General features: G+C 44.8%; 1 protein-coding gene across 2 annotated transcripts in view; it reads left to right on the top strand.

Moving 5' to 3' along the window:
• The window catches only part of LOC113152665 (inactive N-acetylated-alpha-linked acidic dipeptidase-like protein 2), a 385,573-nt gene that overhangs the window by 51,166 nt on the left and 320,094 nt on the right, over positions 1 to 14,313 (top strand). The window contains exon 2 of one of the 2 annotated variants that reach the window (XM_026346046.1): positions 444 to 481. The exons of the other annotated variant lie outside the window; for it this stretch is intronic. The gene's annotated coding sequence lies outside the window, so the exon portion shown is untranslated. The remainder of the gene's footprint in view (positions 1 to 443; positions 482 to 14,313) is intronic. 2 annotated transcript variants of the gene reach the window in all.

Here is a 14,313-nt window from a genome sequence, read left to right on the forward strand (position 1 = left end):
ATTGGATGAGCATGATCCCTTTATCGTGTATTTCTTTTCTTTTTCTTCTCTCTTTCTCTATCACACACACACACACACACACATATACCTAGATAGAGAGGCTCATCTGCCCACTTTGTCCATCTGCAGGATGTTGAGGATTCACTGGCATGCTCTCTCTCTCTCTCATCCTTCATGTGTGCTGTTTTCAGACAGCAAAGCAAGTGAAGTATTGTGAGAGGTGATACAAAAGCTTCGCTCTCAGGGGACGAGAGAGAGAGGGAGAAAGTGTTGGAGACGGTTTGTAAAATATGCCGCCAACTATTCATCTTTCACTCTTTCCCTGACTCTTTCCAGGCTTCCACAGAAGACATTTGTATTGCTTGGAGAAAAATCATTTTCACTGTATTAAGTAATATAGCTTGTCCAGAATTCCTCCATCTCTTCTTTCTTCTCTTATTTAGGTCATTTGAAACAGAAGATCTACTCCAGCACATTAGCCGTGAGTAACACATTTGATACATTACCACAACTACATTTCTATCCTACTATTTCAAGATTAAAATAGCCCAATATCAATCTGCACAGTTTCCTGCTTTAAACATTTTACACCAGTTTGCAAGCACCATACTCTTGTACTTACTAAGTGAAGCATTATAGTTGAATAAGACTACATATTAAAAATGCAGGTTATTTAGGGCAAAGAGCTGCAGAAAGGAGAAAGCAATAATGCTGTAATAATTATGAGAATGAATAACAGTATAGAGCAAAACCGTTTAAGCTAGAGCTAGTGACTTGATTGAAAAGTGAGAAAACAAATACTGACGTTTTAGAAATAGAATCAGGGTTGACATGTAATGATTTTCAATCTTAACATGTTAATATTTAAATTGTTGTAGTAGAAGTGGACTATATGTGGGCATGCCAAGAGATGCTAATTTTCTGGGTTAAAAATAATATAGACCTAATTAGATATTATACATATACAACAACACCAAAATCAACACCCGTACGACGCTGATGATGGCAGTACGTGCAGCCAGCCATCTGGTGTGCTGAGTATACAGAATATGTCTGTTGTGAAATTGACACTATGTGAGTATTTATTTTCTCACACCCATTGTACATCTTAGTGTTGTTCCTCTTTCTAAATGACACACCCAATCATCCACATGACACACAAAGAAAGCGTAATTCATTAGACTAGGCCACCTTTCTCCAGAATGTCTGTAGGTGCCTTTTGTAGTGGACAGGGTTCTGCATGGGCGATCCGACTGGTCTGTGGCTACACAGCCATGTATGCAGGAAGATGTAATGCACACTGTGTTCTGACAGTTGTTGTTCTTAGCCAGCATTCAGTTTTTTTTTTTATTTCTACCATTTTTCTATTTGTGCTGCAGAAGATCTTTCTAGGGATCCAACCTAACCCTCCACATGCGTCCCTCATGCCCTCATGAGTCTCTCACATATTGTATGTGAAGATTCTCAGTCATGATTATCCCAAAAAATTGCCAGAAGCATGCTGAGAACACCCCACAAGACCAACTGTTTTAGAGATGTCCCGACTTTCATCTGGACATCACAGTGTTGTTTTGACTCAGGTTAGCATTATTATGTTATGTTATTTGGCAGATCCTTATCCAATTTAGACAATGAACCTCCAAAATGTGAGTTGTGTTGTTAAGTTGTGCAAAACTGAGCACTCATTCCCAAGCCTAGTGCAAAACCGTAGAGGGTTGCATCATAAAGAGCATCCACCATAAAAGGTGTGCAAAATCAGTGTGTAGACCATATTCTGCTGTGGTGACCCCAGCTATGAGCTAACAGGAAAGGAAAATTTCACACTAAAAAAACAATGTGTAAGTGTGTAACAATGTTCTATGCCATTTTATGCATCATCAACAAACTTATGTGCCACACATGTTGCAGGTTCTATTGTGAGACACTGGTGACCACTAAACTAGCTTTGTCCAATGTAAGGAAGGTTCACAAACTTCAGGTCCATCTTCAGCAGTAAGGGCTTACAGCTCCCTGTCCAGGGCCAGCCGTCATACACCCAAATGTGGCTGTCCAGGTTCCAAAAGAGGGTAGTTTTGTTGTGAGCGATGTTCAAAGACATTCTCCTCCCACAGGGGTCTGTCAAATCACTTATACAGATTGCAAGCTGAACAGTACTTACAGTGGGCCGATTTAGGCAGGTCACACCTAGAAGTGAGAGGGGGCCTCTGGGTGGCAAATGGATGATGTTCAAAACCTCCGGCAATTGATGGAGGAGAGAGGTTGCGGAGGTCAAAGCTGCACATCACTACCTTGGCTTCCGTACGAGTGTTAAGAACTGGTTACACCTGGAGCCCCATATTGCCGATAGCCTGTGCTATGCTAGCTGTAAGGATGACAGTCTCTTTCTTTTGAGGTTGGCAACGGCCATCCTACTAAAAAGTCAAGTGCCTATGTGTAATTTAGAGGATGAGGGCATTAAAGTGGTGGCTTGGGCCTCCATCCAGTCCAAACAACTGCAGTCCCTTTGGAACAGGGCCAGAGGAATCGGTGAAAGGAGCGAAAGCAACGCTGTCTTTGACATACTTTGATCACTGGCACTGGCTTCCTGTGGCTGCAAGGATCTAGTTCAAAGCTCTGTCTCTTGCCTACAGAGTGGTCAACTCTACAGCTCCATCTTATCTCAATTCAGTCATTCAGGTCTACATCCCCTCCCGTCCACTGCACTCAACCGGTGAACGACTTCTAGTGGTACCAGCACCACACAGTCGACACCAAGGAAAACTCTTCAGCTCAGTGATCCCACGATGGTGGAATGAGCTGCCAAACTCTGCACGCTCAGCCACCTCACTTGCAATCTTTAAAAAAAACGCTGAAAACAGAACTCTTCCGCATCTTCCTTTGCTAAATGACTAAATGTAAATGTAAATGACAATGCGTGCCCGAATGACCCTAGGAGCTATGTTGCCGGGGGCTTAAGCCCCTGGTAAGGTCTCCCAAGGAAAACAGGTCCTAGGCGACGGGCCAGACAAAGAGCAGTTCATAAACCTCTTATGACGTTTATGATGACTAAAAAATCAAGGTCGGGTACGTTGCACGGATTGGCGTCACCGGGGCTCCACCCCGGGAGCCAGGCCTGGGGTTGGGGCACGGAGGCGAGCGCCTCTCTCCCACGCCCGAAGGAGCGACGTAGGACCGCCTTCCCGTAGGCCCACCACCCGCAGGAAGGCGCATCAGGGGTCGGTGCAGTGTGGATTGGGTGGCAGCCGTGTAGAGGTGCCGCGACAACCCAATCCCTGGACAAGGAATCTGGCAATTGGGACATGGAATGTCACCTCACTGGGTGGAAAGGAGCCTGAACTTGTGTTGGAGGTTGAGTGGTACCAGCTAGAGATAGTTTGGCTCATTTCCACACACAGTCTGGGCTCTGGAACACAATTCCTTGAGAGAGGTTGGACTCTCTTCTACTCTGGAGTTGCCCATGGTAAGAGGCGGCGGCCAGGGGTGGGCTTGCTTATAGCCCCCCAGCTCAGCTGCCATGTGTTGGAGTTTTCCCCGGTGGACGAGATAGTTGTTTCCCTGCGCCTTCGGGTAGGGGAGAGGTCTCTCACCGTTGTTTGTGCCTACGGGCCAAATAGCAGTGTAGAGTGGCCGGCTTTCATTGGGTCTCTGGAAGGGGTACTGGAAGGTGCCCCGCCTGGGGACTCTGTCGTCCTACTGGGGGATTTCAACGCCAACGTAGGCAATGACAGTGATACCTGGAGGGGCGTGATTGGGAGGAACGGCCTCCCGGATCTGAACCCGAGTGGTGTTTTATTATTGGACTTCTGTGCTAGTCACAGTTTGTCCATAACAAACACCATGTTCAAGCATAAGAGGGTCCATCAGTGCACGTGGGACCAGGACACCCTAGGTTGGAGGTCTATGATCGACTTTGTGGTTGTGTCATCTGACCTCCGACCATATGTCTTGGACACTCAGGTGAAGAGAGGGGTTGAGCTGTCAACTGATCACCACCTGGTGGTGAGTTGGATCCGGTGGCGGAGGAGGAAGCTGGATAGACTTGGCAGACCCAAACGTATTGTGAGGGTCTGTTGGGAACGTCTGGTGGAACCCTCTGTCAGAGAGGTCTTCAATTCCCACCTCCGGGAGAGCTATAACCAGGTCCCGAGGGAGCCTGGAGACATTGAGTCCGAGTGGACAATTTTTTCCTCCTCCATTGTCAATGCAGCTGTTCGGAGCTGTGGCCATAGGGTCTCTAGTGCCTGTCGCGGCGGCAACCCCCGAACTCGGTGGTGGACACCGGAAGTAAGGGAAGCCGTCAAGCTAGAAGCAAGAAGGAGTCTTATCAGGCCTGGTTGGCCTGTGGGACTCCTGACGCAGCTGATGGGTATCGGCAGGCCAAACGTGCCGCAGCCCGCGCGGTCACAGAGGCAAAAACTCGGTCCTGGGAGAAGTTTGGCGAGGCCATGGAGGAGGACTATCGGTCTGCCTCAAGGAAATTCTGGCAAACCATCCGGCGCCTCAGAAGGGGAAAGCAGTCTCCTGCCAACACTGTTTACAGTGGAGGTGGGGAGTTGCTGACTTCGACTGGGGACATTGTAGGACGGTGGAAGGAATACTTTGAGGATCTCCTCAACCCCGTCGATACGCCTTCTGCTGAGGAAGCAGAGGCTGGGGACAGAGGCTGACTCGTCCATTTCCCTGGTCGAAGTCACTGGGGTAGTCAGTAAGCTCCTCAGTGGCAAGGCACCAGGGGTGGATGAAATTCGCCCTGAGTACCTTAAGTCTCTGGATGTTGTAGGGCTGTCTTGGTTGACACGCCTTTGCAGCATCGTGTGGAGATTAGGGACAGTACCTCTGGTCTGGCAGACCGGGGTGGTGGTTCCTCTTTTTAAAAAGGGGGACCGGAGGGTGTGTTCCAACTATAGGGGGATCACACTCCTCAGCCTCCCTGGAAAAGTCTATGCCAGAGTGCTGGAGAGAAGAATTAGGCCGCTAGTCGAACCTTGGATCCAGGAGGAACAATGCGGTTTTCGGGCCGTACTGGACCAGCTCCATACTCTTGCCAGGGTGCTCGAGGGTTCATGGGAGTTCGCCCATCCACTCTACATGTGTTTTGTGGACTTGGAGAAGGCGTTTGACCATGTCTCTCGTGGCATCCTGTGAGAGGTACTTCGGGAATACGGGATTCAGGGCCCTTTGTTAAGGGCCGTTCGGTCCTTGTATGACCGGAGTAGGAGCTTGGTTCACATTGCCGGCAGTAAGTCAGACTTGTTCCCGGTGCACGTTGGACTCCGACAGGGCTGGACAGGATTTCTAGGCGCAGCCAGGGGCCGGAGGGAATCCGGTTTGGGGACCACAGGATCTCATCTCTGCTTTTAGCAGATGATGTTGTCCTGTTGGCCTCATGAGACCGGGACCTCCAGCAGGCACTGGGGCGGTTTGCAGCCGAGTGTGAAAGGGCTGGGATGAGAATCAGCACCTCCAAGTCCAAGGCCATGGTTCTCAACCGGAAAAAGGTGGCTTGCACCCTCCAGGTTGGGGGGGAGATCCTCCCTCAAGTGGAGGAGTTTAAGTATCTTGGGGTCTTGTTCACAAGTGAGGGTAAAAGGGAGCGTGAGATTGACAGACGGATTGGTGCATCGGCAGCAGTAATGGGGTCAGTGTATCGGTCCGTCGTGGTGAAAAAGGAGCTGAGCCGAAAGGCAAAGCTCTTGATTTACCGGTCAGTCTACGTTCCTACCCTCACCTATGGCCATGAGCTTGGGGTCATGACCGAAAGGACAAGGTCGCGGATACAAGCAGCCGAAATGAGTTTCCTCCGCAGAGTGGCTGGGCGCACCCTTAGTGATAGGATGAGGAGCTCAGTCACCCGGGAGGAGCTCGGAGTAGAGCCGCTGCTCCTCTGCATCGAGAGGGGCCAGTTGAGGTGGCTTGGGCATCTGTTTCGGATGCCCCCAGGACGCCTTGCAGGGGAGGTCGCGGGGAAGACCCAGGACACGTTGGAGAGACTATGTCTCTCGGCTGGCCTGGGAACGCTTCGGTGTTCCCCCGAAAGAGCTGGAGGAGGTGTCTAGGGTGAGGGAAGTCTGGGCATCTCTGCTTAAGCTGCTACCCCGCGACCCGGCCCCGGATAAGCGGTGGAAAATGAATGAATGAATGAATAAACGTAAATGTAAATCACTGGTATGGATCTGTGCAAGAGCTCCACAAACAGCATGGAGAAAGGTAGTCTTTGACAGGTGGTGTTGAGTTACGGCCTTCAGGAATTATTGGCCAGCTCCAAGCTACTACTGAGTCTCTTGCTCTGTCTCGCATGAGGCATGAGACCATGAGACCATGAGGCCTATCTTTGGACGGTGTGCCTCCCTGAAGAGGGACAGAATGAGTAGTCATAACAAGATCTGTGATAATCTGCAACTTGAATGTGAGAGCAAGGCATGGACCTGTGTGTCAAGAGTGCAGAAGAGTCACCTCAAGAGGTGGTTCTGTGGTGTGATCGGGTTGATGATCTCAGGTTTCCAATCTTGGGAAGTCTGACGGAGCTGTCCGTGCACAGCAAAAGGGTTTATTAAATGGCTCCAGCCATTGTCCATGGTGTTCATTGACTTTGCAAAAGCCTTTGACACTGTGTCCCATAAGCACATAGCTGAGGTGTTGCAGCGAAGGGTGTGGATAAGCTGATTAGAGGACTCATCAACAGTGCCTACATTAACTCCTGGACAAAGGTGCATACCAGATTTGGCGATTCAAAGCGGATCAAACTCTGAGTCAAAGTTGTTGATAAACAAGGTGTGTTTTTTGCCTGTGCTGTTCTACAGAACCTACAGAAACTCTTCAACCTCAGCCTGAGAAAAGAGTGTGTGCCAAAGCTTTGGAAGACATTATGTCTTGTGCCACTGCCAAAATGTTAAACTCCAACCATCCTAAATGATTACAGACCAGTTGCCATCACCTCACACTTCATGAAAGTTCTGGATAGATTGGTACTGACTTATTTGAGACCTCAGGTTCATGTTTTGTGACTTCTCTAGTGTGTTTAATACAATTCAGTCTGCCCTTCTGAGATAGAAGCAGTTTGTACGGGTGCAAGGTTGTGAGTCTAATGATTAGCAGCACAGGGGCACCACAGGGGACTGTCCTCTCACCTATCTTATTCACCCTGTACACCTCTGGCTTTCAGTACAAGACTGAGTCCTGACTCTGCAGTCTTGGGGTGTATTAGTGGTGGCGAGGGGGCCTGGTGGACTGTTTTGTAAAGTGGTGTGGAAACAATCACCTGACCTTGAATGTGACCAAGGTGGTTGTGGACTGAGGAAAACACAGTTTATACACTGTCTCCATTTTGGGAAGGAAGTAGAGGTGGTGTAGATGTACAAATACCTTGGAGTTCACCTTGAAAACAGACTGGACTGGAAATGCAACAAAGAGGTTGTGTATAAGAGAGGGCTGAGCAGACTGTTCTTCTTGAGGAAGCTTTTTAGCTTTTAAGGTCCCTTTATATGTGCAACAAGTTGTTTACCAGTCTATTGTAGCCATTGCAATGTTGCTTCTGTCTGCTGGGGCAGCAGCATCAGATTCAGGGACAGCAACAAACTAAATAAACTGATTAGGAAGGCTGGCTCTGTGCTGGGGACTTCACTTGAACCCTTGGAGCAAGTTGTTGAGAGGAAGATGCTGAACAAGCTGTTGAACATAATGGAGAACAGCAAACATCCTCTCCACAGCCCACTCGTCAAACAGAGGAGCATCTTTAATCAAAGATCTCTCAAGCTCTTAAAAATGTAGCTTTCTGTACAGCTACAATCATTAAACTAAATATATTTTAAGGAGGACAACAACAAAATGAGCAGAAATTATATAACTACAATGTTGATGTAAAGTAATTCTGTGTGAGAATTCCCCAAGGAGAAAGTCAAGACAACTTCTATGCAAAAGACTTATAGTTTACTCTCCAAAGTGAGACTTTTACATTCTCATACAGATGTAGACGAAAATATTAGCACCCATCCTTTATAGAAAGAAAAACCAACAAAGTGAAACATACCATCTGGAAAGGGCACCCTTTGAACCTGAGACATCTGGAGCAGTTTGCTCGCCAGGATTGGACCGAAATGCCTGTGGACAGGTGCAGAAGTTTTACTGAGAGTTACAGAAATTGCTTGCTTTGGTGATTGCCTCAGAAGGTTGGGTCAACAAAATATTACGTTAATGGTGCTATCATTTTTGTCCAGGCCACTTTCATTAGTTAAAAAAAAACACACAATGCAAAAGCAGCATCTGAGTAATTCATAGACGATATCTCAAATTTTGAGTTTCTTATACTCTTGTTGTCATGCTATTATTAAAAAAAAGACCAACCTGTGAATATGCTCAAAATGTCATTTTGTCACCGTGGTCAGTGTTTATGTTATTCTACAGTAGGTCTTTTGACAGTCACATCTCTATAACTCAGTAATAGCTGCAGACCTTTCTGCACCCTCACACTGACACCCAGCAATTTGGAAGTCTGAAATGTCAACACTGTTGTTTTCCACTAGTGTCATAGATAACTTTGTCCATGACTGTATCTTTGTCTCTGTGTGTTGATCTATGTATGTGTGTCTATTTGTGTGTGCACACATGTGATGGCTGCCCGCGGTGCATCTGCTTGACTGCTTCGTTTGATTGCTCACTCCAGTAGCACTCTAGGAAATGCTAATGGAGGGCAGTTAACGTCAGATACAGTTGGCTGGCATCTGTATTTGACCCACCATCACCCCAATGGAGAGATGGTCGGAAAGAAAAAAAAGATGGAGAGAGATTTGCCAAGTGCAGTTAAATAAGACAAAAAAAAAACTAATGAACACCCACTGCTGCAGGGTGTGTGTGTGTATGGATAGACCTCATGTCCTTGTGATTGAAATGTGCACTGGTGTATAAAGCATTTACATCAGTGTGAAGAAGGTTCCAATAGATAGGTACATCCAAAGGCACGTCCACCACTTTGGCTACTGTTGCTCTGTCACAGTTAACACACACACACACACACACACACACGCACACGCTGCTCGCTCTGTTGAATCTCTGACCTGAGATTGCTGTGTGCTGCTGCTCACATCTAGAGAGGCACTGGGCCATATACACAAACACACACACACACACACACACACACACACACACACACACACAATGATTTATGGCCTCCGATACAGTCAATAAGAGCCATGGCCAAGATGAAGGACTCAGGCAGCAGCTAGGACACATATACACACATGCACACACACTGTTGTCCATCAGCTAAGTGTACAGGAGTGAACTGCACCACATTGGTTTTCTTTATTAAATTTCTCCTTAATACTACAGTTGCCTCTACTGTGTCATGTGAAACACTAACAGTGTATATATCTAATAATAAATATTGTATTTTTAGAAAACTAGTAATTCCAATAAGATCCACCAGATTATATAATAATATTTAATGATATAACGTTTTAAGTCCAGAGCCCATAGATATCACCATATACTCATTTATTTATTTTTGCAGTCATGATACTCTACCCAGGACCCTACCATAGCTGTCTGCTGTTCCTGCATATTTATGGGGTGTTTTGCCTTCAGTATTGCTTTGAGAAAATGAAACACAAGCTTAGTTGGATTAAGGTCACGCGTTTCACTTAGCAGGTTCATGTACGTACAACATATTCTTTCTTCTGGACAAATAATGCAAAAAAAAAATCTAAACATTTACATTTCCAGTATAAAGAGGGTCAGAAAATGACTGTAAATGTGCTTGAAAGCATACATTACTAGAACTCCCATCAGTGTTGTTCACAAACCTCTGCTATTACTACATGGTTCTTTGTTGCAGCTGTTCTCTAAAGAAACCTCAACCAAATCACATCTTTTTCTGCTTCATCTGAGATAACAAATGTTTTTAGAGAATATAAAAGCAAGTACTGTAGAACTCATTGCACATTGTAAGTAGTAGTTCTTACACAAAACCATCATAGTTGGCTATGTCTGCTTTCTTCCTTTATTGCAGTGGGGGTTTTATCACCCTGTTCTAACTCTAACCACTCCACACTTCTGTCTAATCCTGAGAGCCGGGACACCTAACCAGCAGTCAGTTGTCATTAATTGGCTTGGTGTGCTCATCTTTTAAGGTCCATCTTCTGCCAAGATGAACAACGTCCAGCTAAAATCAGATCAGCTACTTTTAACAGTCTGCCATGTTTGTATGCAACAAGGATCTTTTGGAAACACAATCTTCCCTTTATGAAGTGAACTGAACTGTGAACTGTACTGAAAACACCACAGCAGTAGTAGTGGTTTATGGTTTATAGTATAATAGTAATAGTAGGGCCTGTTCTTCCCTCTCCTTTGTTCTGTTTCCTAGTTTCTTTTATCCTCCTGTCCTCCTTCCTCTCTTCACTAACTTTTGTTTGCCTAATAAACACAGCAGTATCTCTTAGCTAGGAAATAAAATCCACTCTTTTTAGGGCTACACAAGCTGTGCTTTCACATAAAACAACGGTCAATTAGACCTAAGATACTGAGCTTCTTCCTAGGCCATAAACTAAAGATAACAATGAGCAAACAAAAAGCTATGACACTTTTACTCCTCATCTGCAGTCATTGGAGTAGTGTCTGGGGCTTGCTGAAGACTTTTTATGTTTGTTTGTTTGTGTGTTTTTTAGGTTTGTTCTTTATTGTAGTGTTTGCTCAAATGGCTTTCATATTAACTATAGAAGATCTATGATACCTATGTTGAAACACAGAAAAAAAGTGAAAGGAAATACACATTACTCATTTCTATGAGTTTGTATGAGTATGGTGACTACATATTTGTCATCAGCGCAAAAATGGAAATGGATTTATGTGCTGCGGATATACACATAAACCTCAGAAGGTCTGCTGTTGATCATTGAAATTACAAGACAAAAAAAGTTTACATTAACTTTGGGACCTCTTTCTTTGCCATTGTGTTCACAAAGCAAGAGTACTGGAAAAGCTATGTTGTGAAATTTCACTGAAAATAAGCTTCACAAACATCTCAGTCCTCCAGGTTATTCACATATTATCCCGATGGTGCTACTCAGTGGCTAGAGGTTACCAGGAGGTTTGAAAGCTTTTCGCATGTTGACATGTGTGCTACTATACTAACTTTAGTTAAATTCTCAACATAGGGTTTCAAATAAAATGTTTAAGTGCTGGACGAGGAATGTGTGGACCTATGGTACCTGTACTTAGAATAGACCCAATGATTTAGTTAAATTTCCAAAACATTTAGAACCAAAAGACATGAACTCACTGTAAAGACACGTGTGAGGCTGATAGGACGAACAGTAAAAGAAGCTTAATAATTCTAGTAGTACTAAAATCATCAGTAGAGCAGACAGTAGAACACTGTTTGGCTCTACATGTGACAGAATTATTGCCCTTGCCTGTAGGTAATGCTGTTATTGCTGTAATGAGATTGGACTGACGCTGGAATTTCATGTGACACAGTGAGAAACACTTACTAGTGTGTGTTTCTGTGTGTGTAACAGGTACTGAATTTAAAGAGGACTTTGTAAGAGTGTATTGCAGAGTGGATCAGGTTCCCCTTTTCTTAAGCCTGACAGTGATTGTCCCCAGCAGCCTGACCTGCAGTTTATCCCCCCTATCAAACTGGCTTAACTGAAGAGGTTTGCTGTGAAGATGGACCCCGGTTGTGGCTGGGTTCTACAGGCAGACTGACAGATCAACATTCATCAGTTCCACAGCTTCTCATTTTGCAGGTCAGCTCTGCTTGTTGCTGTTGCCTAATGCTTGTTTCCTGAACTGTACTCTTGGCTGCATATATTAGTTACTCAGGGATTTGTGGTTAGAAACAAGTGATGATTTGACTGAAGTGATTTTATGTATTTATTTAAGTGGTGTCAGTCTTTGAGCTTCAGTCTTAAAGCAAGTCCAGCAGCCACAAACCAGTCTGAACACACACAGTTACTGTCCAGCAGAGGAGCTTACAGTCTTGACTTCATTTTGACATCAGTTTCACAGAGGTAGCAGTGTCCTGGAGGCACAAATGATGTGGCTGATTTAGCAGACCGCAGTAGGTGAAACAAACCCCAGTCTGATGGCCATCTGAAGAAAAAAAAAAAAAATAGGCTAAAGAAATGGAAGGAGCCACCAATACCACAGCATAGTAAAAACTGTGTATGTGATTTGCTCTTTGTATCAAAGAGCTTCCATCAATATGGGGGAGGCTCCCTGGACCTCTGAGAGAGGTGGTATATCTGCATTTGGTGGCTCCCACCTGTATTACTGCTTGCCTTTCTCAAGCTATCACCTGTTGGTTCCATTCGGTGAGATTCTTTCTGCCACTAGAGGTGCTCTATCTCTGTGAAATGATTATATCACAAATATAATGTAAAAACCCAGTGTTTGATTTGATAATGAAAAGTGGCAAATATGTATATTATATGAAAATGCTGTTGGAAATTATTCTAATTTGCCTCTGTGCCGGCACTAGTTGTGGTACATTTTTCTTCATTATATTTGAGTACAGCACAGACTCATCTCATGTAGAAAATAGTAAAAGCACAGACCATGACCAAACCCAAATAGTCTATGTCTATGGAAAGTGAAAAATCTCAAACCACAGACATATTCTACTGTATCGGAGAAAGAGAGATGGAGAAAAGGAAGACTGATGCTGTATCTCAAAGTATGTGTCAGCCGCTGACTGTGCATTTTTCAGAGGCTGGGTTATCTCTGTGGGGTAATGAATTCAACAGAGTTAAGCTGAGATGAATGGACACCAGTTTCTGGATTCAGAAAACACGCCCTATCACCACAGTAGTTGAAGGATGCGTTAAATATTGTATACAACATGGTGTCCATGAAGGACTGTCACAGGAAGTCATCACTTACTGACTATGTTAGTATTGTGTGAGAGAGACGGCTTCTGTAAAAGTGATTGACCTGACCTGAATGAGCTTGTCACCCCCAATTCTACCCCCCCCCCCCGCCCATGACGTCATCAACCCACTCCAGATTTTGTGTATTTTTTAGTTTTACTTTGACTGCAGTGTGCTATGTCTCTTCAGACAGTGCCTTGACGGAGGAAACGTGAGAGAATTGTTCTTATTTGGAACAAAGAAACACCTCAGGACAGTGAAGAGCCGCAGGTTTTTGCAATGTGGCTGAGTGATGTTGAAGCGATTGTGTTATTTTAAGCGTTACCAGACAGGAGAATCCATGTTGGAAGTGGGTTCTGTCAGGGAGAGCAAAGCCGAATGTTTGAGCCTCACGCTGCCTTTGGCCTCCTAGTGGTGAGAGAGAAATCACATGACAAGAAGGTTCCTACACCTTTGTCTTGCATTAAAACGCGTTGTGATTACCTTTTTAAAGAAAACACTAACAGTACAGCATCATGACGCTCATATTGATTCAGACCCACTACTTAACAGGAAAACGGCAAATTTCGCCTAAAATCAAACTCTTTCCCTTCTCACTGCAGCGTTCTTTTTTGAATAACCAAATACTAACGTTCTACCTCCAGGCAGGAGGCGTTGCTTGTCACACCACCAACACCACAATTGCTGAGCAGAAACCCTTTTTTTTATCCCTTAGGATCTTATGGTGAGATGTGGTAATTGTCAATGGTGTTTCAGGGTTTGGATGTCTTATATAACCCTCCACTGTCAGGGTTATGGTTTTTGGACCCAATTAAAATGCCAGACACAAGTACAAACAAGACAAGGTTTAATGGAAAAATGGAGAGAAACAAATAAGGTAGCAAACAAAACAGAGCCAACAGAGAACTAGGCATAGCAATACAAAGTAACAAAAGAACACAGGAGACGTGGCTCGAGAAAAAGAGACGAGAACAAAACCAACGGTAACATGGCAAGACACAGGAGCACAAAGTAACAACTGAAATTAGTCACAACAGAAAAACACTGCAAAAAGGCGGGAGAGCAGTGTGAGGACTAGCATTGATGGTAACGGCAGGGGAATGAAGTTAGGGAGGTGCCGAAATAGAAGGGGACAGGAAGACCAAGTGAAATCAATCAAGGAGATAGTGGCAGAGTAAGTGATAAAGGTGATTAAGTAAAGCTGAAGACAGAGGGAACTGAAAGAAAAAGAAAAATAATAAAGGCACAAACCAGGAAGCAGCGACAGGATCATGACCACCAGTTCATCTTTAAGATTGCCTAAACAATCACCAAGGAGCAGTTGGTATTTACCCGGTTTACTCACATACACTAGACACTAGTCTGTGACGTGGTACAAAATGTGATCCTGAAAATGGTACAAGTAATCATACAGTTTAACGCTTATTGGCTGTGAAAAATAAGAATTCCT

The sequence above is a fragment of the Anabas testudineus genome, chromosome 4, assembly GCF_900324465.2.
Source record: "Anabas testudineus chromosome 4, fAnaTes1.2, whole genome shotgun sequence".
Classification (NCBI taxonomy): Eukaryota; Metazoa; Chordata; class Actinopteri; order Anabantiformes; family Anabantidae; genus Anabas; species Anabas testudineus.